The 23,575-nt window shown below is 45.5% G+C and overlaps 1 long non-coding RNA gene across 1 annotated transcript in view; it reads right to left on the bottom strand.

The window, feature by feature from the left end:
- Positions 1-2,683: 2,683 nt before the first annotated feature.
- LOC129645447 (uncharacterized) overlaps positions 2,684-23,575 on the bottom strand; it is a 35,240-nt gene continuing 14,348 nt past the window's right edge. The window contains exons 2-3 of the long non-coding RNA XR_008711333.1: positions 22,256-22,402; positions 2,684-2,980 (exon numbers count right to left, since the gene is read on the bottom strand). This is a non-coding gene — a long non-coding RNA (uncharacterized LOC129645447). The remainder of the gene's footprint in view (positions 2,981-22,255; positions 22,403-23,575) is intronic.

The following is a 23,575-nucleotide window of genomic DNA, read 5'->3' as shown; positions in this document are numbered from 1 at the left end:
AAGTTTGTATGGGGGCTTCTCTGGTGGCTCAGTGGTAAAGAATCCTCCTGCCAATGCAGGAGACAAGATCCCTGGTCCCAGAAGATCCCACGTGCTGCAGGGCAACTAAGCCCGTGCACCACAACTTCTGGTCCTGTGCGCTAGAGGCGGGAGCCACAACTGCGGAAGCCTGCGTGCCCGAGAGCCTGTGCTTCTCAACAAGAGAAACAACTGCAACGAGAAGTCTGTGTGCTGCAACTAGAGAGTAGCCCCCAGTTTGCTGCAACTAGGGGCTCCCCTGGTGGCTCAGCTGGTAAAAAAATCTACCTGCAATGCAGGAGACCCCAGTTCAATTCCTGGGTCCGGAAGATCTGCTGGAGAAGGGATAGGCTATCCACTCCAGTATTCTTGGCTTCCCTGGTGGCTCAGTTGGTAAAGAATCTGCCCGAAATGTGGGAGAGCTGAGTTCGATCCCTGGGTTGGGAAGATCCCCTGGAGAAGGGAAAGGCTACCCACTCCATTACTCTGGCCTGGAGAATTCCATGGACTATATAGTCCATGGGGTTGCAAAGAGTCGGACACGACTGAACAACTTCCACTTCACTTGCTGCAACTAGAGAAAAGCCTGAGCAGCAAAGAAGATTCAGCATAGCCAAAGGGGTGGGGGGTGGGAATTATATGGAAATCAACAAAGTCAAGAAGATTGAATGGGAGGCCTCCTGGCTGGAGCAGGGTCAGGAGCCTGGAGCTGTTTGGTTTGCTCCTCCTTGGGGCAGCCTGTGAGGAGCCCCTAAGGGATCCTAAGGGCCCTGGGGAGCCCAGTGACAAACCATTGGCTCAGGTCACATTTGAAATTCCATGAGTGAAGAAAGATCTCTAAGACATATTAAGAGCAAAAAATGAGACAGAAGAGCATGGGTGGTTAAGGTCCCCAGTTCTTGCCGTGTTTCTGCTGCTTCACCTGTATGTAAACATCCAGAGAAAGAATTAGAGGAATCCACATACCTGAGAGAACAGGCACTTTTGCAGAGGAATTTGAGAGAAGAAATCAGGAGGGTTTTCAATTTAAACTGTTTGAAATTTTTTTTTTTTTTGCAGTGTTCATGCATTTAAATGTTATTGAATAAATTGCAGTAAATAAATAAGCATAAAATAAGTAGAAAATAAAGTAAAATAAATGGTAAAGAAGATGCTAGAGAAGACTCTTGAGAGTCCCTTGGACTGCAAGGAGATCACATCAATCAATCCTAAAGGAAATCAACCCTGAATATTCATTGGAAGGACTGATGCTGAAGCTGAAGCTCCAATACTTTGTCCACCTGATGTGAACAGCTGACTCACTGGAAAAGACCCTGATGCTGGGAAAGATTGAAGGCAGAAGGAAAAGAGGGTATCAGAGGATGAGATGGTTGGATGGTATCACCAACTCAATGGACATGAGTCTGAGTAAGCTCTGGGAGATGGTGAAGGACAGGGAAGTGTAGATGCTGCTGTCCATGGGGTGACAAAAAATTGGACTCAGCTGAGTGACTGAACAACAACAAAGAAGGAATTTTTTAAAAACCCCTCTGAAAGCCTGTACCATGTCTATAATGGGAAAATTTCAGTTATCAGCTCAGAGCATGTTGGGAGAGTATATTTGTTTGGATCAAATAAGAAGTTATTTCTTAAATATGTACATCCACATAGTGTACTGTTAGTAGCTTTGAGATGATCCATATAGTTCTTATTTATTTATGTGTATCGACATTGTGTGATTCTTTCAAGGATGAGCTGATATAAGGTTGAAGGTACCTTTAACAAAAACTCCCTTTCTCCCTCCTTCCTCTTCCCTTAATCAGTAAGAAGCCACATTTGACCACAGGGAGACCCTGGCCCAGTGTAGTGAAAGGCATTCACCTGTCTTCCTCAGTCACCTAGCCGGACAGGTCCAAGAATGGGGACCTGACGCTCAAGCCCAGAGGGAAACTGAGTGGACTATTTTTTAAAAGAAGAGTCTCTAGCCTGCCCTAGCTCTCACCACCTGCTGCCTAACACAAGGTTTCTGTTTCAAAGGAGGCATGGAGGTGTGCAGGGCAAATACCCTCACTTTCTGTGGGTTCCCAGCCTCTTCGTGTATTTGCAGTTAGAACCTGCCTTGGTCCAGGTTTGTTGCGATTCCAATAAGATCTTGGCTCTGCTAAATTAGGACCAAGGTCTGGTCCCTTTCTCTATGGCATCTTATTAAACTACAGCCAAAGTGGAAAAGGGAACTTATATCTGCAAACTGGCAGCGATGTGGTGCGGAGCCTGCCCTGAGGAGCCAGAAAAAGCATTCGCTCGCTCATTCACACTGTCGTTCACAGAGTTCGTGCTCTGCAGCAGCTGCAGTACAGTTACTAAGGAAGAAATGATGACTGGGACGCGGTCCACAAGCTTAGCCTGAAGGAGCCCACACTCGAAACACGCCGGTATTTCTGAGGAATCACAGACTACGAATTTAGAGTCAAAAAGAAATCTACAGATCCCACTTGTCCACTTCTTAGAAAGCTGGTCTTATTAGAGAGTAGACAGGCATAGATCTAGATCTGTTAAAAATGAATACATTAGTATGCATAGCTTGAGAAATTATAAATCAGCCTTAAAAAAATTCTTGTTTCTTTCTCCTAAATTCTAGTGGGAATGCATTTATTTTTCTCTTATTAAACAAATTAGTTGACAGGAGAACATTTATTTGAGTGTGTAGAAAACTGCAAAAAGTCAACAAACAACACCCCCCCTCCCAAAAAAAAACCTCCAGCAGGAATGTCCTCTCATTTCAACAGCACTGGTCCAGCTGAAAGCCCATTCTTGGGAGCACTGGAGAAACTGGATATTACGTAGTCATGTTGTATTTGTGCTAGCATTCCTGATGTGGTTGCTGCGCTCTAGCCTTGCGGCAGGAGGGCCTTGTTCTTGGAAGTGCTGAAGCTTTTATGAGTGAAGTGTCCTGACATCAGCAAGAAACTCTTAAATGACTCCGCTGAAAATAAATTTAAAGTAAATAGGAATAATTAAAATAATGTGGTGCGAAGAGTCAACTCATTAGAAAAAACCCTGATGCTGGGAAAGATTGAAGGCAGGAGGAGAAGGGGACGACAGAGGATGAAATTGTTGGATGGCATCACCGACTCAATGGACAGGAGTCTGACCAAAGCGAAGCCTGGGGTGCTGCAGTCCATGGGGTCTCAAAGAGTCAGACATGACCGAGTAACTGAACAACAACAAAATAATGTGTGTGTTATATATATATATATATAGAGAGAGAGAGAGAGAGAGAAAGGGTGTGTGTGTGTATATATATAAATATATATATATATAGAGAGAGAAGGAAGTAAATATGCAAACTGGTAACAATTGGTGAATCTGAATGAGGAACACGTGGGTGTTTGTTATACTTTTTGGAACTGTAGATTCAAAAGTTTTTACATTCAGACTCAAGAGTGAGTAGAATAAAACCTGAGGTCTCTGGAACTTTCTCCAAGTTTCTGTCACCACATAGACCTTTCACTGTGTGTCACCTCTAGAAAAAACTGGGGGGCTTTCATAGATTCTGGATCCAGCACCTTTTCTTCATTCTGATGTGCTCTGCTGATCCTGTTCATTAAAACAGTTGATGCCTAGGTCACAGTGGGAACTCTGGGGGTACCAGTTGGTTGTGGTTTATTGTGAATCATTACACTTGTCATAACTAAGCACCATGGATTCTAGGATCACTTTGTAAAAAATTTAAAAAAGAAGGCAACTACCAAAGAAAAGAGTCTATCAATCATAAAATGCCATCAACTCTCAAGATGCATGGTAATATCAGAGATGCAAACATTTGAAAAAATTTCACTTTTTAATTTGCTGTGGCTTCATGTATCACCCGAATTACAGGGAGAAGCAGGCCACAAAGCCTGGGTAAAGAGAAGCAGATCACTGAGCATCGCTGGAGCAGCCCTCAGGGAGCCCGGACACCCGGGGCAGGGCCTGCGAATACCGGTAAAACCTAAGCGCACAGAACGTGCTCCTAAGAAGGGCTACTGCTCATCAAGCTTTATTAGACCACTCCTGTTCCTGCTAGCATACTAAAAGTCAGTCACTTTGCATACATGGCCTCATTTTATCTTCACAACAAACTTGTGGGGAATTTATTATTAGCCCTTCTTTGCAGACAGAGAAACCCCAGGGCTAGAGAGATGGAACGCCCTGTGCCCAGAGTCACACAGGAAGCAGGAGGTGGAGCTGTGCCTCACAAACAGGCAGACAGCTGATGAGAAAATCCACAGTCTCACCACCATTCTGCACTTGCTCTGCTCCAAATGCTGAAATGAAAAGCACCAAAGAAAAGGGCTGTCATAATGTAAAATTTAAAAAATAAGAACATGCATAGAATAAAGTCTGGAAATCTGGGTCATCTTGAAGCCTTCCCAGATCCTCCTCCATTAAAAATCCACCCTCTTCCTACCCCCACACTCCCAACTCTGATTCCTTTGCTTAAGTTTTCTCTATAGCACTTGCCACCATCCACACTGGTGTATATTTCTTTGTTTAGTGTCTGTAGCTCCCACTAGAGTATAATCCCCAGAAGGGCTCTGTCTTTCTTTTGATCTTTGCTGGGCTTTTAGCACCTACATCGATGTCTAACACATAGCAGAGAATCCATTGTTATTTGCTATATGAAAAAGTGAACGGGTTCTAGTCCTGCCTTTGTCATGCAGTAGATGGTCAGTCTGATTTCAAAGCTCTTGGCCTTACCCCTTCCTCTAAACTGCCTGAGACCCTCTTGTTTGTAGCAGCCCTTCTCCGCCTGAGTCTCTCTTATAGCTCTTTGCAGTGAAAGACTGCGGATCTTTGCCATGTCAGTTCTTCTCTCTGTTCTTATCGTGTCAAAATTAAAGCTAGTGTTCCCTTGTTGTTTGTTCTAGCATTTCCCTTCCCTGCTCTCCTTTTTGGAAGTGTTGTCCAGATGGATAACTCCCATGGGTTCCTTGGCTAAAGGGTGGACAAAGCAAAGGAGGAGAGGGGAGGCTCCAAGCTGACCACCGGGGAGGACGTCCCCAGGCTGTGTCTTCAATGGGCCCTTGATGCCAAGCAGGACTCTGCCTAAGTCTTCTGCCATGTCCCTGATCCCTTCCCAGGTTTTCTCCCAAGTTACTTATCTTTCATTCTCCAAATATGCCTGCCTCTACTTCCCAGAGCAAGTAAGGGTCCCCCAAACCTAGCCACCCAATGGAATCTCTGCTCCCCGCGTACACCGCCCTGCCCCTCACTGTCCTGCCCCGCAGAGCAGGAGCCCCAAGCCCTTCCCGAGCAGGGTCTCTGCTGCTTTTCTGCCCCTTCCCCAAGGCTGTGGTCTGGCAGCTGTCCCCTCTTGTCCGTAGCGCCTATGTGTGTCTTTCTAGCATGTTCTTCCTATCAGAATTTAAACTTTAGCTTAGGTTTCTCCTATTTGAAAGGAAAAAATAAAAAGGAAAAAGCCTCAGTATCACCTTCCAGTAGCCTGCTGGGCTCCTCTGCCCATGAAATTTTCTAGGCAAGCGTACTGCAGTGGGTTGCCATGCCCTCCTCAAGGGGGTCTTCCCCACCCAGGCATCAAACCTGCGCCTCTTGCTTCTCCTGCATTAGCACTTGGGTTCTTTACCACTAGCACGACTTGGGAAGCATCACTTTCACATGCATATGTATTTGAAAGTGAAAGTCCCTTAGTCGTGTCCGACTCTGTGACCCTGTGGACTATACAGTCTATGGAATTCTTCCGGCCAGAGTACTGGAGTGGGTAGCCTTTCCCCTCTCCAGGGGATCTTCCCAACCCAGGGATTGAACCCAGGTCTCTCGCATTGCAGGCGGATTCTTTGCCATCTGAGCCTCAAGGGAAGCCCACATATGTATACACACACACACACATATACATTATATATATACACATTTTATGTGTGTGTACACACACACACGCATATATATACACATTATTTATATAATACACACACACACACATATATAGATATATATATTATTTCCACCAGTACACATATATTATCACATTATCACACAGGGTCTGAATATTCCGTTTTCTAAAGGGACTGCTCTCTGGGCTAGTAATAAATGGAGGCCCTTAAATTTCTTCCTTATGTCATGTTTCTTGACCTTGAATTTCTGAGACAGGGCTTTGAGGTTTATCGCCTTTGGGGAGGGAAGGGTTGGCCATTGGCCCTTCGCTTCTTTAGCAAGACAGTCGGTTTGTCAGAGAAGACCAACCTCACTGGTTTCCTGAGGCCTGCTCCCAACCCAGTCTCACGCTGCTGACACAGGGAGCTCTCTAAAGAGCCAATGTGCTCACCTTGCTTAAAACTCTTCCGTGAATCATCGCTGTCCTCAGGAGAAATCCTGAGTGTCCCGATGTCATTTCTAAGGCGCGTCTTGACTGGCTCCTCCCCTGCCTTACACTCTCAGCGCCGACTGCATCAACTGTCCCTTCCTGTGGGGGTGGGGAGAGGATTCCACCTCCTCTGCCACTTTACTGTCAAGCTTGGCCACACGACTCGATTTGGCCAATGAAATGTGAGCAGCAATGGCCCTTCCAGGCAGAAGTTTAATGGCCAGTGTACGGCTCGCTTTCCCTCCCCCAGGAGACCAGTAATGTTCCACGTAGAGGTTATTTCTACCATCTACCAGCTCCTGGAGTGAATGAGAAATAAGCTGCCACCCGCTAGTTCTCAGTGGACGAGTCACGTTAGGGAAAACTGGACCCTTGTTCTAAGCCCCCGAGATTTGGGGGTCACTGCGAGGTCACTTGTCCTCTGTTCTGGCTGATGTACCTTTGCAGCCTTATTTCTCACCATTGTCTCATTCCAGCATATACTCTAATCCAGGAGCTTGCAAGCGGTTTTTTAATCCACCCACAGTAAGCAATATATTTTACATCATAACTTGTTACTCACCTCATAGATATACATAGATACTCAGATAAATTAAACAGAAGCTCTACAAAAAGATCCTCTTTGTATGCAATTCACTCTGATACATGCTGTTCTAGTCCATTTAAGTAAAAATGCTGGTCAGGACCCCCTAAGTTGATTCTGTGACTGATTTATGAGTCATGGCTGTGTTTGGAAGACATGGCTCCACCTGCTTGGAAACCTTACTTGCCTTCACAGGCTCTTCAGGGCACCGTTAGGAAGACACCTCTTCCAGGAAAACTTCTACTACGTGGTCCAATAGTACCGAGTAGCTTACTATTTTGTACTTGGCTCTCTCTCTTTTTCAAAAATGCAGCTATACTTAATTTAGGGCTTCCCTGGTGGCTCAGATAGTAAAGAATCTGCCTGTAATGCAGAACCCCCAGGTTCAATCCCTGGGTTGGGAAGATCCCCTGGAGAAGGGAATGTCAACCCACTGCAGTATTCTTGCCTGGGAAAACCCATGGACAGAGGAGCCCAGTGGGTTATAGTCCATGGGGTCGCAAAGAGTCAGACATGGCTCAGGGACTAACACTAATTATGCTTTATTTATTTTGAGATGTACTGGGTCTTTGCAGCTGTGTGCAGACTTTCTCTAGTTGCCACACTTGGGTTTCTCATTGGGGTGGCTTTTCTTGTTTCCCATGGAGCACAGGCTCTAGGGCTTGACGGCTCAGTGGTTGCGGCCACAGGTCCATCTGCCCCGAGGCATATAGAATCTTCCCAGACCAAGGCTCGAACCTGAGTCCCTCACACTCTCAACCACTAGACCAGCAGGACAGCTCTGTACTCGGGTCCTTTTTTTTTTTTCCCTGTTTCTTTCTTTCTTTTTTTTTAAATTTAGTGCAAAACACATAATACAAAATTTATGATCTTAACCATTCTCAAATGTGCCATTCAGTGGTAAGCATATTCACATTATTGTGAAATAGAGCTCCTGAACTCTTTCTTCTTGCAAATCTGAAATTCTAGAGCCACTGAACAAAAGGTCCCCTTTCCTTCCTCCCCACAGCCCCTGACAACCACCATTCACTTCCTGTTTCTATGAATTTGACTACCTCAGATGCTCATACAAAATCTTTTCCTGACTTGCTTATTTCATTCAGCATAGTGTCCTGAAGGTTCATCCATGTTGTAGCACTTAACAGAATTCCCTTCTTTTTAAAGGCTGAGTAATATTTCCTTGTAAATAATATTGTTTGGTTATTGGTTCATTGATGAACGTTTGGGCTGCTTCTATCTCTTCGTTATCTTGAGTAGTGCTGTGATGAAAGTGAATACGTGTGCAAGGATCTTTGAGATCCTGCTTTCAATTCTTTGGGATATACATCCAGAAGTGGGATTGCTAAATCATAGGATAATTCTTTAATTTTTTGAGGAACCTCCATACTGTTTTCCGTAGCAGTTATACCATTTTATATTTCCACCAACAGTGCACAACATTCTGATTTTTCTACATCCTTCCCAGCGCTTGTTATTTCTAGATTCTTTTTTGATAGTAGCATCCTATTCAGTGTGAAGGGTTTAACTCTTATGTGTGTTCTTCAAGTGCCCTATAAAGTCCCTGAGGACAGGAATAATTCTTACCATTGGTGGCAAATCCAGTATTAATATGGTGTTTGCTACACAGTGTGTGCATAGTAATTACATGTAGTGTGAAGGAAGGTGTTTGGGCTGATGCTAAAATATGTCTGCATGCTAAAAGATGTCTGCAAATTCTTTGTCACTGTTCCCTTCAAGTCATGGGGCCTGATTTCCCTCCTTTTCAGGGTGGGTCAGGCTTACAGCTCTCTCCTGGCAGATGGATGTGGTGGAAGTTTTGCAATGTGATTTCTGAGGCTGGGCCATAAAGCGGTCCGGCTTCTGTGTGGCTCTCTTTCTTGGGTCACTCACTCTGGGAGAAGCCAGTGGCCATGTGAGGACGTGCAACAGGCTGATGAAGCAGCCATGTGTAGAGGAGCTGAGACCCCTGTGAACAGCCCAGGTGAGGCCTCTGAGATGTGGGTCCTTAATCCTCCAGCTCCATTCAGGCCTTCAGATGACTGAAAAGTGAGAGTGTTAGTTGCTCAATTATGACCCCATGGACTGTAGCCCACCAGGCTCCTCTGTCCATGGAATTCTCCAGGCAGGAATACTGGAGTGGGCAGCCATTTCCTTCTCCAGGGGATCTTCTTGACCCAGGAATCAAACCCGCGTCTCATGCACTGCAAGCAGCTTTTTACCATGTATGCCACCAGCCCCACGAACTATCTTGAACCAGAACTGCCCAGCTCTCCAGTTTCTGACCCAGAGTGAGGCTGAGAGAAAACAAATATCTAGTGTTGTTTCAAGCTGCTCAGTTTTGGGGTGATTTGTTACACAGCGATGGATAACTAATACACTCTCAGATAGTCAACTTGATGCTTGTAGAAATGAAGTAAGGTGCTCTGGGTTACACGGCTAGTAAGTAGAAGAACTGAGTCTGAAACACACAGCTCTAAACTCCCAGACTGCATGACCTTAGACAGTGAAACACAGGGCTCGGGGGGACTGTGTTCTGGCCCCTTACTGTAAGGGTCCCTCTGGATCGGTACCATGCCACAGTCCCACAGCATCGATACTCTGGGATTCACATCTTGGGCTGGGTCTTGGGCCCCCTCTTCATTATTAACCTCCAAAGAGTACTTTGGCAAAAAGAGCAATTGGTCATTTTATCTAATTAAAAAAAAAACACAACAAAACTTCCTTGTTTTTGGCCTGATCTTGACCCTTATTTTGCTTTCTTGCTTCTCTGGAGTTTTCTTTACCCTAGTCAATCATCTGATAACAAAGCTCTCTTGCTCCTGGCTAGAACATGCCAATGGTTCTGTTAGAACAATTACGCTTCATTTCAGGGTGAGCTGATTTCATGACGACTTTCTGCAGCTGAGACGCATCACTCGCGTGGAATCAGAGCGCTTGGGCTACTCAGCTGAGGCCTGGAAGCCTCCCCAGTGAGCATTTCCTTTGTCTCCAGGCCCTGTGTTGGCTCTCCTTGCCCTCTCTGTCTCACTGAGGTTGGGTCACAGCGTTTATACCCCTTCTCCCTCCCTTCAAATTGCTTTCCTTCTTGCTCCTGGGCTTCTCTGCCAGGTTCCTATTTTAGGCTACATTGTGCTCCTGGGAAGTCAGCCTCTTCTCCTCCAAAGATGGATTTACTTATCCATCTAATGGGTATAAGGATACTTATCCAGCAAAGCTGTTCTGAAGGCTAAATGATAGGGCATAGTAACAGCCCCAGTATGGTGTCAGTATTCATAAATGAGAGCACTTAAAAAAAAAAATCTTTATTGAATTTGTTACAATATTACTTTTTTTTTTTATGTTTCGGTTTTTCGGCTGCAAGACATGTGGAATCTTAACTCCCCCATCAGGAGTCAAACCTGCAGCCCCGGCATTGGAAGGTGAAATCTTAGCCACTGGACTGCCAGGGAAGTCCCTGAGTGAGGACCTTAATCAGGACAGTGTTGTTTCCCCATTCACTAGGAACTCTGTTGACAAGGGGATAGTTCTCTTAGCCCGTTATAGAGACCCTGCTCTATTTGTCGTTTGGTCTCTGAATCTGCTGCTTCTTCCTTTTTGTCTCTGGCACTGTAGCAGCTGTTCATTTTCCATCTGCCATTTGGGATTCGCCTTCCTCTTCGGCTCCTTTCCGCAGCCACTCAGCACCAAACTACCCCCTCCCACCTTTCGGCTCTGTCTGTCCTCCTGTCTAGGTTTTCACTGCCCTCCCCAAGGGCACAGACCCCGCTGCCATCTGTCCTCACCTGGCCCAGCTGTTTTCAGGCCACCTAATCCTTTTACATTATTCCCTTCCCAGGTAGCCAACAAATGGCCATATTTTCCAAGGAACACTCACAGATGCCTCCTCCGTCGCTTAAAAATACTTGACATTGATGATTTAAAATGACTCTGGCTCCTTCAGGCCTCCTCCAAATCCTTCAACCCTAGTTCCCGTGGAGGGAAAGGGTCTCTCACCAGGTCACCAAGAAGAACTCTCCCCTGAAGGCTCACTGACTGCAGTCCTGTGTAATGACAGAATTCTCTAAGTTCTAATCTATCCAGGCTCTGCATTCGAGTGGTCAGAGGTGTCTGAAGTCCTCAGGGGCAGTCTGAAGGACCCATCTGACCCCTTCTGAAGTTTATCAGTTGTTGCTAATTACCTGGGAACATGGTATTTTTTTATCCAATTGATAGGAGGAGCTCATTGGAGGTTAGACGACCTGCTAACATTTCAGACTGACTTCAGGAATATATGCGGCTTCCCTGGTAGCTTAGTCAGTAAAGAATCCGCCTGCAATGCAAGAGACTGCCTGTGATGCAAAAGACCTGGGTTTGATCCCTAGGTTGGGAAGATCCCCTGCAGGAGGGCATGGCAACCCACTCCAGGATTACCTGGAGAATCCCATGGACCGAGGAGCCTGGGTGGGCCACAGCACGTAGGGCCACAAGAGTCAGACATGACTTTTTCCTTTTTCAATACATTCTCCACAGGGTTAGAAGTTAAGGATGACATCATAGAGCACAAAATATATATCTATTCCCCCAACTCCCCTTCCCTAAATTCTAATCCAGAGACTTTCAAGCAAACCAGGAAGTTCCATAAGGAGCGGTGGAAATAAAAGAAACTGAAGCCCTCTTTTGTTTTGTCAGGAGTTTGCTCCAAGTACTGCAGTAACCCAACGATCATAGGCTGCACCGGTGTTTTGAGGGGACCAGAGTGGATTAGAGGGGATAGGATGGGAAGCAGGGACACAAGATTGTCATTGTCACAGAAAGGCAGGCCACAGGCAGACCTCCTTCATCTCCTGCCTCTGCACTTAATGCGTTGCGTGATATCAGGCAAGTTATTTAATTGGACTAAGCGTTCGAGTCTGCCTCTGAAAGGGTAATGTTGACGCTTCCTTCACTGGGCTGTTTACGTGGAATGACGTCACACACAGCAGCACCTGGAACCGCGTGGGTGACCATGTGGGATGAGGGACCCCGGTGGGAGTGAGGGTAGGTAAGCGCTGAGAGGCAGGCGGAGTTCTCCTCTTGAGTTGCCTGGGCTTTTCTGGTCGTGGATGAACTGTGTCTGATCACTCTCGAACTGGGATTAACAGTGAATTTCAGGCAAGGTTATACGGTTCTGCAGGGCAAAGCTGAACAAAGCCCACTTTACTGCCTACTTTATAGCCTGTGACTTTTAATGGCTCCTGCAGTTGACAGTGCTTCTCCCTGAAGCCAAAGTGAACTTGTTATCCTGCAGTTTATTTTGCATTTAAATAGCACTTTGGTTTCCAAGGTGCTTAACAATCATTAATTCATTCCTTCTCCCGCTAGGTTCTGCTGTGTTCTGTCTTTATTTACTTATTTTTGCAGAGTGGGGAGCTGGCTAAAACCCGGAGATTTGCCCAAGGTCACACAGACCTGGTGGGGGAACTGCAATCCTGTTCTTTTTCACATCCTGGTACTGTGTTATGTTTGCAGTAGCCTGTTACTTCTCACTGCTCAGGGGACTCACTGCTCAGGCAAGATCAAAAGATGTTGGGGAGGGCTTCCCTGGTGGCTCAGTGGTGAAGACTCCGCCCGCCAGAGCAGGAGATGTGAGTTCGATTCCCGATTTGAGAAGATTCCACATGCTGTGGAGCAATGAAGCCCACGTGCCACAGTTATTTAGCTTGTGCTCTAGAGTCGGGGAACTGCAACTACTGAGCCCATGCTCCACGAGAAGCCACCGCACTAAATCAACACACCGCAACCACAGAGTAGCCCCTGGTTAACCCAACTAGAGAAAAGCCTGTGCAGCAACAAAGACCCAGCACAGCCAACAACAAACAAATAAATAAACAATGTTTGGGAAAGGATTCCCAAAGTAAGTGTCTACTAGAATGGCTCTTCCTCACTTGGGGAAATTTTAGGAGAAATTTTCATATACCAACCCTGAAACCTTAGGATTTTGAGCGTCCATATTGATCCTAAGGAAAGTTATCCCAGGTAGTTAAGGTCCTTTGTTTGAGATCACTAGGAGTTGGTTTGGCCATGGCTCAGATGTTGACCAGTTATTTGGGCAAAATAACTAGATCAGATTTCCCCTTTCTTTCATAGAATTGATTCATTTTATAAGAAAATCTCTATGTCTCTCTGAAGTCAGAAATGATCCACCCATTACTCCCCAAATGCCGGTCCATTCCAGCACCCACCCCTCCTCCTCCCTTCCTCCAGGTCTGCAGACCTGCCAGCTCCCATTTCTTGGAAACTTGTACAAGTCTGCACGTGGACTTCCCACCCTTTTTCTCTGCCCTCTCTCACCTACCCGGTGTCAAGGTATTGGTTTTTTCTACTTAAAAAAATTTTTAATGTTCATATCTAAATCAAATTATTTGCTGGTAATGGTTCAGAGGCTAACCTGTAGATTTATCCACACGCCATTAATAGAGACCTTTAAATCTCTCTCTGTAGCTTCTGCTATTCAGTTCTGTCGAGTTGTGAAGTTTTTCCTTTGTTACCCTTTGCTCTTCTTACTCATTTTCCTTTTTCTCTCACCCTAAAAAGCTTAGTTTAGACTTGCTACTTTCCTTTGAATAGTGAGTCAGTACCATATCTTAGTTTCTATTGCTGTCTGTTGCTGGGGGTGTGCGTGCGTGTGTGCCAAGTCATTTCAGTCGTGTCTGACTCTGTGCGACTCCATGGACTGTAGCCTGCCAGGCTCCTCTGTCCATGGGATTCTCCAGGCAAGAATGCTGGAGTGAGTTACCGTGCCCTCCTCCAGGGGATCTTCCTGACTCAGGGATCAAACCCACATCTCCAACGTCTACTTGCGTTGGCAGGTGAATTCTTTACCATTAGCGCCACCTGGGAGGGGGCCAGAAAGAATTTAAGTCAGTCCTTGTCCTCCAGGCAAACCTAAGAGCCTATAGACCTAACACCTGAATGAAGGACTCTAGCCCCTCCTTGCCTTAACCTCTCCCCTGTCACTGCCATATTCCCATGGTACCTTGCAGTATCTATTTTTCCATTGATGTTTCCATTTTCTGGAGATTATCCAGCTTTGGTTAGGGGAGTTGATCAATATCTTTCACCAAGAATGTCTGGGTCTTTTGGATTGTTTTGGTCTTATTTATTTTTCCCTCTGAAGACTGGTTTCTTTTAAGCTACTCAAGAGGAAAGTCCAAGGACAAAGGTGACATTCAGAGAATCACAGGTGACTGGTTGGTAGCAAGATGGGTAGGAGAGATAAATGCAATTCTTGCTTTTTGCAAGAGCACAGGGACATAGTCCTGTCGTGCCTGAACAGGGATTAAATGCGAGGTTACTACCTCTAGAATACCCAGGATTGCTGTGAGATTTTAAAAGAATTTGGCCTTCAAACTTGAACATTCCCTGAGCTCTGTTTAAAAATAACTTCCAAGCGGACAAAATGAACATCAAGAAAGCAGTGGGGGGAAACAGTCAAATGAATGACTCATTATAATGATAAACATTTATCAAGAAGTTACTATGAACCCAGCACTGGGAACACGGAGATGAATAAAACAGAACTTCTGCCCTCAAGTTCTCAAGTAAGTGGATTATAGAACCTGATGAAAATTATGATAGAAATATGAATAAAGCACAGAGTAACTTGATCCAGAGACGGTGGACTATGTAATTAAAGTTCCTGGGGGGATAATAATTCTGAACTAAGTCTCAAAGAATAAATAGGAGGTCACCAGTTGGGCAAAGCAGGACATTGTTAGTACGGAGTTTCAAGTGGTCATTAGAGGACTCTAAGACTGGACTGCCCCTTGGGAGACAGTAGAGCTGCACTAAGAATTTTGGATTTGATTCCTTTAGGTGGAGGAGAATTAAGGAAAGGTTTTTAAGGGATTTGATCAAAACTGCCTTGCTTTAGTTTAGAAAGCAGCTCTATATAAAAAAATATAACTTTTCACAGTTTTTTTTCCAGTAACTCCTCATTCTGCTTTGTATGATGATGGTTCCATTGTTATTAGTATATTTGAGTTTTTCTGTGCACACACACACACATATGGTTGTTGCTGTTTAGTCTCTAAGTCATGTCTGACTCTTTTGTGATCCCATGGGCTGTAGCATGCCAGGCTTCTCTCTCCCTTGGGATTTCTCAGGCCAGAATACTGGAATGGGTTGTCACTTCCTTTTCCAGGAAATCTTCCCAACCTGGGGATCAAACCAGGGTGTCCTACACTGGCAGGCAGATTCTTTATCGCAGAGCCATCAGGGAAGTAAACACCCAAAATACCTTTATTATTGATTGAAGGCAGGAGGAGAAGGAGATGACAGAGGATGAGAAGGTTGGACGGCATCACCGATTCAATGGACATGAGTTTGAGTAAACTTGAGGAGAGAGTGTGGAGAAGGCAATGGCACCCCACTCCAGTACTCCTGGGATTTTCCAGGCCTGGAAAATCCCATGGACGGAAAAGCCTGGTAGGCTGCAGTCCATGGGGTTACTGAGGGTCGGACTCGACTGAGTGACTTCACTTTCACTTTTTACTTTCATGCATTGGAGAAGGAAATGGCAACCCACTCCAGTGTTCTTGCTTGGAGAATCCCAGGGACAGGGGAGCATGGTGGGCTGCCGCCTATGGGGTCACACAGAGTCGGACACGACTGAAGTGACTTAGCAGCAGCAGCATAATCTGAAGAATTAAACATGACTTTGAGCATGTTACAAAGGCAAAAAATCAGAGGAATAAAGTCACCTGGCCATCAACTGAGGAATACATAGAGACTAAAGTTATGAAGCAAATTCTTAACCTGGGGTTACTTAATGCTGGGTTAAATAGCATCCCTCCAAAATCCGTGTCTGCTCAAACCTCAGAATGTGACAGTATTTGGAAATAGGATCTTTCCAGATGTAATTTGTTCAGTTAAAATGAGGTCGTACTCTATGTTAATAGTAATAATGACTGGAAAATAATGTGTTGACCAGGATGTGGAGAAATTAAAACCATCGTGTATTGCTGGTAGGAAAGTAAAATGGTGCAGCTGCTGTGAAAAAATGGTGCAGTGGCTCCTCAGAAAGTTAAACATAGAATCACCATTTGTCCCAGCAATTTCACTCTTATACCCTAAAGAACTGAAAAAAAGAAACAGAAACTTGTACTCCAGTGTTCATAATAGAATCATTCACAACAGCTGAAAGGTAGAAACAACCCTAGTATACATCAACAGATGGAGGCACAACATGTCCTTATCCAAGGAACATGAGACCGTGGAACACTATTCTACAATAAAAAAGAATGTGTTTCTGATACACGTGGCAATATGGACGAATCTTGAAAGCATTACGCTCAGTGACATAAGCTAGACACAAGGGGATGAGTATTGCATGATTCCTGTTACAGGAGGGACCTAGAATAGGCAAAGGCGTTGAGACCGAAAGCGGAATAGAGCTTGCCAGGGGCTAGGAGGAGAGGGACATGAATTATTGCTTCATGAATACAGTTTCTGTTTGGGGTGATGCGAGGGTAGTGATGGTCAATGTAATTAACGCTGTTGAATTGTACACCTAAAAATGACTAAAATGGCAAGTTTTGTTATACATATATTTTACCACAATTAAAAAAAATAAAGTTACATTGCATGAGGGTGGGCCTTAAGTCCAGTCAGCGGTGTCAGAGAGACACATGGAGAGAACGCCAAGTGAAGGCAGAGACCGAGACTGGGGCGGCATGTCTACCTGCCAAGGGACACAACATCCCAGCCGTCCCTAGAAGCCAGGAGAGAGGCATGGGGCCAATCCTCCTCAGGCTTCCACAGGGGATCAACTATGCCAACGTCTTTTTTAAAAAAAAAAAAAAACAAAAAACATTTTATATTAACAATGTTGGGATAGTTTCAGGTGGACAGCAAAGGTACTCAGCCATGCATCTACAGGCATCCATTCTTCGCCAGACTCCGCATCCCATCCAGGCTGCCACATAACTGAGTGGAGCTCCCTGTGCTGTACAGCAGGTCCTTGTTGGTTGTTCATTTTACATATACCAGTGTTTCCCTGTCCATCCCAAACTCCCCACTATCCCTTGCCCTCATCCTTCCCCTCTGTGTCAACATCTTGATTTCAGATTTCTTGCTTCCAGCACTGTGAGAGAATAAACCTTTGTTTTTAAAGCTGCCTAGTTTGTAATAACTGCCTAGTTTGTTATGGCAGCCACTGGAAATGAGTACAATGACCTAGGTTTAAATTCTAGCTCTGCCACATCTTATTTATGTGAACTTGGGTAACTAACAGCTTATCTGAGCCCATTTCCTAATTGTAAGATGGAGATTACGATGTACCTTATTGAGTCCTTAGGAAGATCAAAATGAGATGCAAACATAAACTCTTAACATAGTGCCTGGTATGTAATAATCACTCAATAAATGTGAGTTATTAATGCCAGTTAGGATAATAATTAGCAACACAGAAAAATGAGAATTAACTCCCAGGAGAGGCTGGCTTGGCAAGCCCCAATGCCAACAGGATTGTTGGAAAATCAGGAGGATTTACTCCAAAGAAACTTAACTTTGCCATTCTCATTACAGAAAAACATGGGGGGAAATGGGTGTTATCTGGGCTGGCGTCATTGAAACGGATCTGGAAGTTGAATGATTTGTGTCTCAGGCTCTGAGAGGCTTAGAGAAATTGACAAGTGTGTTGTCTTCCTTCTAACAGCCCCTCTCCTCCTTGGTACGCCTCACTTTGCACCCACGCACATCGTCGCATTCAGAAGAGAGTTGTGTTCTAACATTACACATGTGCTCTCTCTGCTGAGCGGCACCTGATGCCTCGATGGCACAGGTGTGAGCTGGCCATCCAGGTGCTCCATGCAAATTGGACCCTGCTGCCAAGTCCAGCAAAGCCAGGGTTGCTTGCTGTCAAACTAAAAAGGGAGGGATGTTTGATTTCCTTTGGTGATAAATGAGAAAAAAAATCAGTTTTTCAAAGAGCAGTCTAACACCCTTGATGTGTGTACTATAAAACAGCTAAACGCATAGGCGAATGGGAGGCTTTGGGAAGAGATGGGCGGGCAGGATGAGAATAGCTGTTGTCTGTGGCCTCCCGGTAGATTGTCTGTGACCTCCACCAGCACGTGGTCTCTGCCAGCACCTTCACTGTTAACCTTCATCAGCGTTAACACGCCCACCTCTTACAGGCGCTGTGCTGGGCTGGTTCAGTGTACATGCTTCCTGTCACTTGTGACAACTGATAGAGTTGAATCCACAGGTCTGGCCAGGTCAAGTTTATATTCTTAGCTCTTGTTGTTTATGTTCTTGTTGTTATTTAGTCGTGAAGTCGTGTCCAACTCTTTTGCGACCGCGTGGACTGTAGCCTGCCAGGCTCCTCTGTCCATAGGATTTCCCAGGCACTAACACTGGAGTGGGTTGCCATTTCCTTCTGCAGAGAAGTTTCCTGACCCAGGGACTGAACCCATGTCTCGTGCATCTCCTATATTGGTGGGTAGACTCTTATCACTGAACCACCTGGGAAGACCATTCAACCCACTACAAAGTGTAAAAACCATTCCTAGCTCTTGACTGTACAAAAGTGGTTGGTAGAATTTGCTGACCTCTGATCTAGCTCGCTGTGTTTTTTTTTTTTTATTTTTTTTTATTTTTATGTTTTTAGCCACACCTCAGGGCATATGAGATCTTAATTCCCCGATCAGGGATTGAACCTGTGCCCTCTGCATTGGAAGGTGGAATCAACCGCTGAATTGCCAGGAAAGTCCCTAGCTTACTGTTTTGAACATAGAAAATGATCTAAATCCTTGATGAAGGCGTGAAGATATCTCAAACAGCGTCAGTGACATAGTGGGGCCTTAACAAAGACATCTAAAACCTTGGACAGACTCCATCTGTACAAAATTACCTGAGCATTATACACAACTCCATAACCCTTTGCAACATTATCTGATCTGTTCCTGATGTCCATTCTATGAGATGGGTATTCCTATTCCCACTCGTAAGTTGAAATTTAACAAGTTTACAATGATTTCCGTAAGATCGGTGGATGAGAGAGGACCTGAGCTGCAAGTGTGTTTGGGGAGGATGAAGCTGTCATCAAGCAGGTTCGGCGAATCTTGACGGTGGGGAGGGGAAAGAGAGGGGTTGAGTCTTGACGGTGGGGAGGGGAAAGAGAGGGGTTGAGTCTTGATGGTGGGGAGGGGGAAGAGAGGGGTCGGGACTGGAGACTTCACCTTATAACTCATCAAGTTAAGAAAAACTCTGGGTGGTTATTGGACATGCAACAGATCACAAGACAGGGAAGGCACTGGCTGAGCTGGGGGAGGCTGTTGAAGGCTCAGGTGCATTGTGGGAGAAAGTCAGGGCTTGGAGCAGGGTGACTGGACAGATTGATCCTGTCTGGGAGTGAAAGAGGGAGGTTCAGTCACCCTCACCACCTGGGTAATGGCTTGAGGGGTTTCAATTTGAGTTATATGGTACAGAGAAGATTTTAATGACTGAAGGGGATTAGAATATGTCACCCCTTTCAAATACATCACCAGGAGCTGGAGGCAACTGAGAAACAACAGAGACAGGAAAAGCTGTTTGCCCTCCCCCATCATCCTAAAAGCAAGACATAAATTTCCTGTGAGAAAGGTGCCCTCCTTGTATCAGAAGGAGGAGAGCAACCGAGCACTGGAGAAGGCATGTCAAGGCTGAGGTGAAACTACATAAACAGACCTTACTAAAATAACCCTTATCTTCCATTAGTTCCCCCCATATTTTTCCTAGTCACCTTCCCACAATTTATCACCACCAGAAGCTGAAACCCCCTTTCCTATTTTTAGTCTGTTCTCCACAATTTATCATCCTTCATTAAAATGGGGTTTGTCACTTCTTTCTGTGAAGCTCCTGTGTGCATAAAAATATCAACATCAATAATAATGGCATGCCTTTTCTCATGTTTATCTGTCAGTTATCAATTTAATTCACAGGCCCCAGACACTGAACTTAAGAAGGTAGAGGAAAAGTTTTTCCCCACCTTTACCTGACTTTTTCTTAATTTAAAAGGTCCAAATTAATCGCCTTGAACCCTTTTATCATCATCAGTCTATGGAGAACTCCATGTGTGAAATTTTTCTTAAAGAAGGACTGGATATTTGATGAACTCTTGTGACTAAAATGGAGCCTACTGACTCCATAGTGTTGGCTGGCAGGTAGAGACTGTAATTTTCAAAGGCTTTATCAATGGGAATCAAGTGGACAATAACCTAGGCTGGCTCTTGTACATTTTAGTATCTTCATTGTTTTTGAACATTCCAGTACTGACATAGATCTTGCTTTTCCAAAGCTTGGGCTGATAACAGCAACCAAGGGCACCGTGCCACAAGTTTGAGACTTTGCTGGGGGCTGGGGGTGGTTTCCTCAATCAGTTCTGAAGGCCAACTTGCTGGGCCTCCAACCCTGTTGGGAGAGGACTGTCTCTTGCTCATGGGAGCATCCCCAGGCCTTTGTCTGGTGCTTAGTAGACAGCAGGCTTGTGTTGCTTGTATTTGTATTGTTGCAACCAGGCAAGTGTGAATTTGACTCTCTTCTGCCCAGCAGTCCGCTCACACCTGTTGGTCTTTCTCCTGTGGAAGCAAAGACCCTCTGCTCCTCTGTTTCTCTCCGAGGTCCTCGGCGAAGATCCCACTCAGGCTCCCTTACAATTATTTCCTGCCCTTTCACTGACTCAGTGGGTAAAGAATCCGCCTGCAGTGCAGGAGACAAAGGAGACACAGGTTCAGTACCTGGGTCAGGAAGATCCCCGGAGAAGGAAATTGCAACCCACTCCTGGTTCTTGCTTGAAAAATTCCATGGACTAAAGAGCCTGGCGAGCTACAGTTCCAAAGGGTCGCAAAGAGCTGGACAGGACTAAGCGCGCGCGCGCGCGCGCGCACACACACACACACACACACACACACACACACACACACACACCTCTAAGTGAAACTTCCTCTCTCTGGGTGGGCCTGAGTTCAGCCTAGCAATCTGATTAAAATAAGTCACACTGAAAAGCTGCTGGGGGCATGTTTGCATTTTAAAAGGGAGTTTGATGGTCTCAAATACTCTTCGTGGTAGGCTGTGGGTAAGGGGGGTTGTGAGTTTGAGGGACTTCCTGGAGCATTTGTTCCAATCCAGGCTCCTGGGATTATAGAGAAATCTTCCAGCTGTACTCAAAGCACTGGCAGTGGCAGGAGCTCCTGAGAGTTTATTAACAATATGGAATCTCCATCCCACCTCAGGCCACAGGAGCAGAACCAGCTAAATCAGAACCTGAATTTCCATTGCAGTTTGAGAGGCAGTCTGCCTCCTCCCCAGGGGTATTGGAGGCCGGACTCCCACAGGTGAAAACAATAAATGTCTTGATTTCTCCTTGTGAGATCTCTGTGACACTTACCATAGAGTGAGATACTTTTCCTATCAATAGTTTTCCATTTTTATTATGCACTAGACTCCTCTGAGGGCACCAATTAAAAATGCAGAGGTAGGCTTTCCTGGAGGCTCAGTGGTAAAGAATCTGCCCACCAAGCCAGAGACTCGAGTTCGATCCCTGGGTCGGGAAGATCCCCTGGAGAAGGAAATGGCAACGCACTCCAGTATTCTTGCCTGGGAAATCCCATGCACAGAGGAGCCTGGTGGGCTTACAGTCCCTGGGGTTGCAAAGAATCAGACATGACTTAGCAACTGAACAACAACAAGAAAACTGAGAATCAGATTCAGTGGATTTGAGGGGTGGTTCAGGAATCTGCATTTTTTACAAGTTGCTCAGGTGGTTTCAAAAGAGGTGATCCTAGCTTCACATTTTGAGAACCCTAGTCCTTATTGCGTTCTAGCCTGGACCCATGTTTTATGGGAAGGGCTGCAGAGTATTCAGGATCAGATCCTGCTTGTTCTAAACAGGAAATGCTAGGGGACTTTCTTGGTGGTCCAGTGGTTAAGACTCAGTGCTCCCAATGCGGGGCCCAGGTTCAATTCCTGGTCAGGGAGCTGGACCCCACATGGCACAACTAAGAGCTGACATGCTGCGACTAAGACCCGAAACCACCATATAAATTTTTTTTTTTTTTAAAAAGAGAGGAAATTCTGGGCTCAAGGTAGAAATTGACTTGAAAATCTCAAACTTGAAAGCATAAAGTCCCTGTTACTTATAGACTGGATCTTCTGCCTATTTGTCTGTTGATGGCTCGTTTAAGGCAAGTAATTGGAAGTTATGTTTACCACCTGGGCACCTGTTTCACTCTTTGCAAGAGAAATAGGATTTTTTACTTCCTTCACCACCTTAGCTTCCTCCCTCCATTGCTTTCCTTCCTGCCCTCGGGACCTACCTGCGGGCGTCTCACAGTTTCTGGAGCCTGGGGAACAGCCACAGAGCGCAGCAGCTGAAAGATTTGCCCATGGTTGATACAGAAAGTGGTGGGATTGCATCACTTCCTTGGTCTCTTCAGGGTTATTACAGAAAGTGAAGTCATTGGCTGTAGGGAATTAATTGAATATGATAAGGCCAGAGCAGTTAAGAAAATACCTGTCCTGAGACTTTGTGGAAAAGAACACTATGCATTGCCTTTCCAGTTGGCTGTTCTTTCTCTAGAGTTTTCGGTCTGTGGGCTGCTGAGACAGCATATGGAAATGTGGACACGCACTAGACTATACCCGCATCCATAGGCACGCAGGGTACAGAGAGGTCAAAAGATTCCTACAACCTGTCAGCTCAGTGAATTTCACCAAAGAATCAACGTGTCAGGATTGTTCCCACCGCAGGTCTCATAGTGATAGTGTTAGTTGCTTAGTCGTGTCCAACTCTTTTCGACCCCATGGACTGTAGCCCTCCAGGCTCCTCCGTCCATGGGATTCTCCAGGCAAGGACGCTGGGATGGGTTGCCATTCCCTTCTCCAGGGGATCTTCCTGACCAGGGATCGAACCTGGGTCTCCTACAGTGCAGACTACATTCCAGAAGGTGTGTTTTATTAGGAACAGGGTGATGGCAACCATGTGGGATGTGGTGATTCTTTTACCTGATGAGAGGATCTCAGAGGATAAAGACCTGGGGAAGGACCTGTGCATTTGTAGCTCAGACTAATTAAGCAAATTCCCAGCCTTCTGTCAGGGCCCTGCGCTGGGCTCAAATGCGCTCATTCTGTGTTTCCTGACGTCCCCCTAGGATGTCTTTTTCCCAATGAGACAGGCAGTTACTCTCTTGTGAAGATGCCTGAAACATTCCCATTTTGAGATGGTCTCATACAGCAGAGGTTCTGTCTCCCTATCTCATTTGGTTGGACCCCTCTGCCTGGATTTTTCCTGTGAGCCCCAAATGGTTGCTTGGCCTTCCTCTCGATGGATTCATTGTTCGATTTAAGCCCATTGTGGCAGAAAATCTGATGTCATTTGCAGCTGCTACACTGAGATTCAAAGAAGCAGTCATTAACCCTTGCGGAGATCCATATGAAGGCACCGGGGCCTCTCCCATCCTCTCTGCCGCTAACAGTGGTGTGAGTCAGGTTTCCCTATCGTATTTGACGTTTGTTGGGCAAAGGAGTTTTTTGGTCTTTCATACATTCAATAAATGCACATTTGCCATTGTTGTTAACTCGTTAAGTCGTGTCCAACTCTTGGAACCCCACAGACTCCTGTGGCCTGTCAGACTCCT

This window comes from Bubalus kerabau, chromosome 3 (assembly GCF_029407905.1).
Source record: "Bubalus kerabau isolate K-KA32 ecotype Philippines breed swamp buffalo chromosome 3, PCC_UOA_SB_1v2, whole genome shotgun sequence".
Taxonomy (NCBI): Eukaryota; Metazoa; Chordata; class Mammalia; order Artiodactyla; family Bovidae; genus Bubalus; species Bubalus kerabau.
The sequence above is the reverse complement of the archived record's forward strand: the minus strand, read 5'-3'. Positions and strand labels throughout refer to the sequence as shown.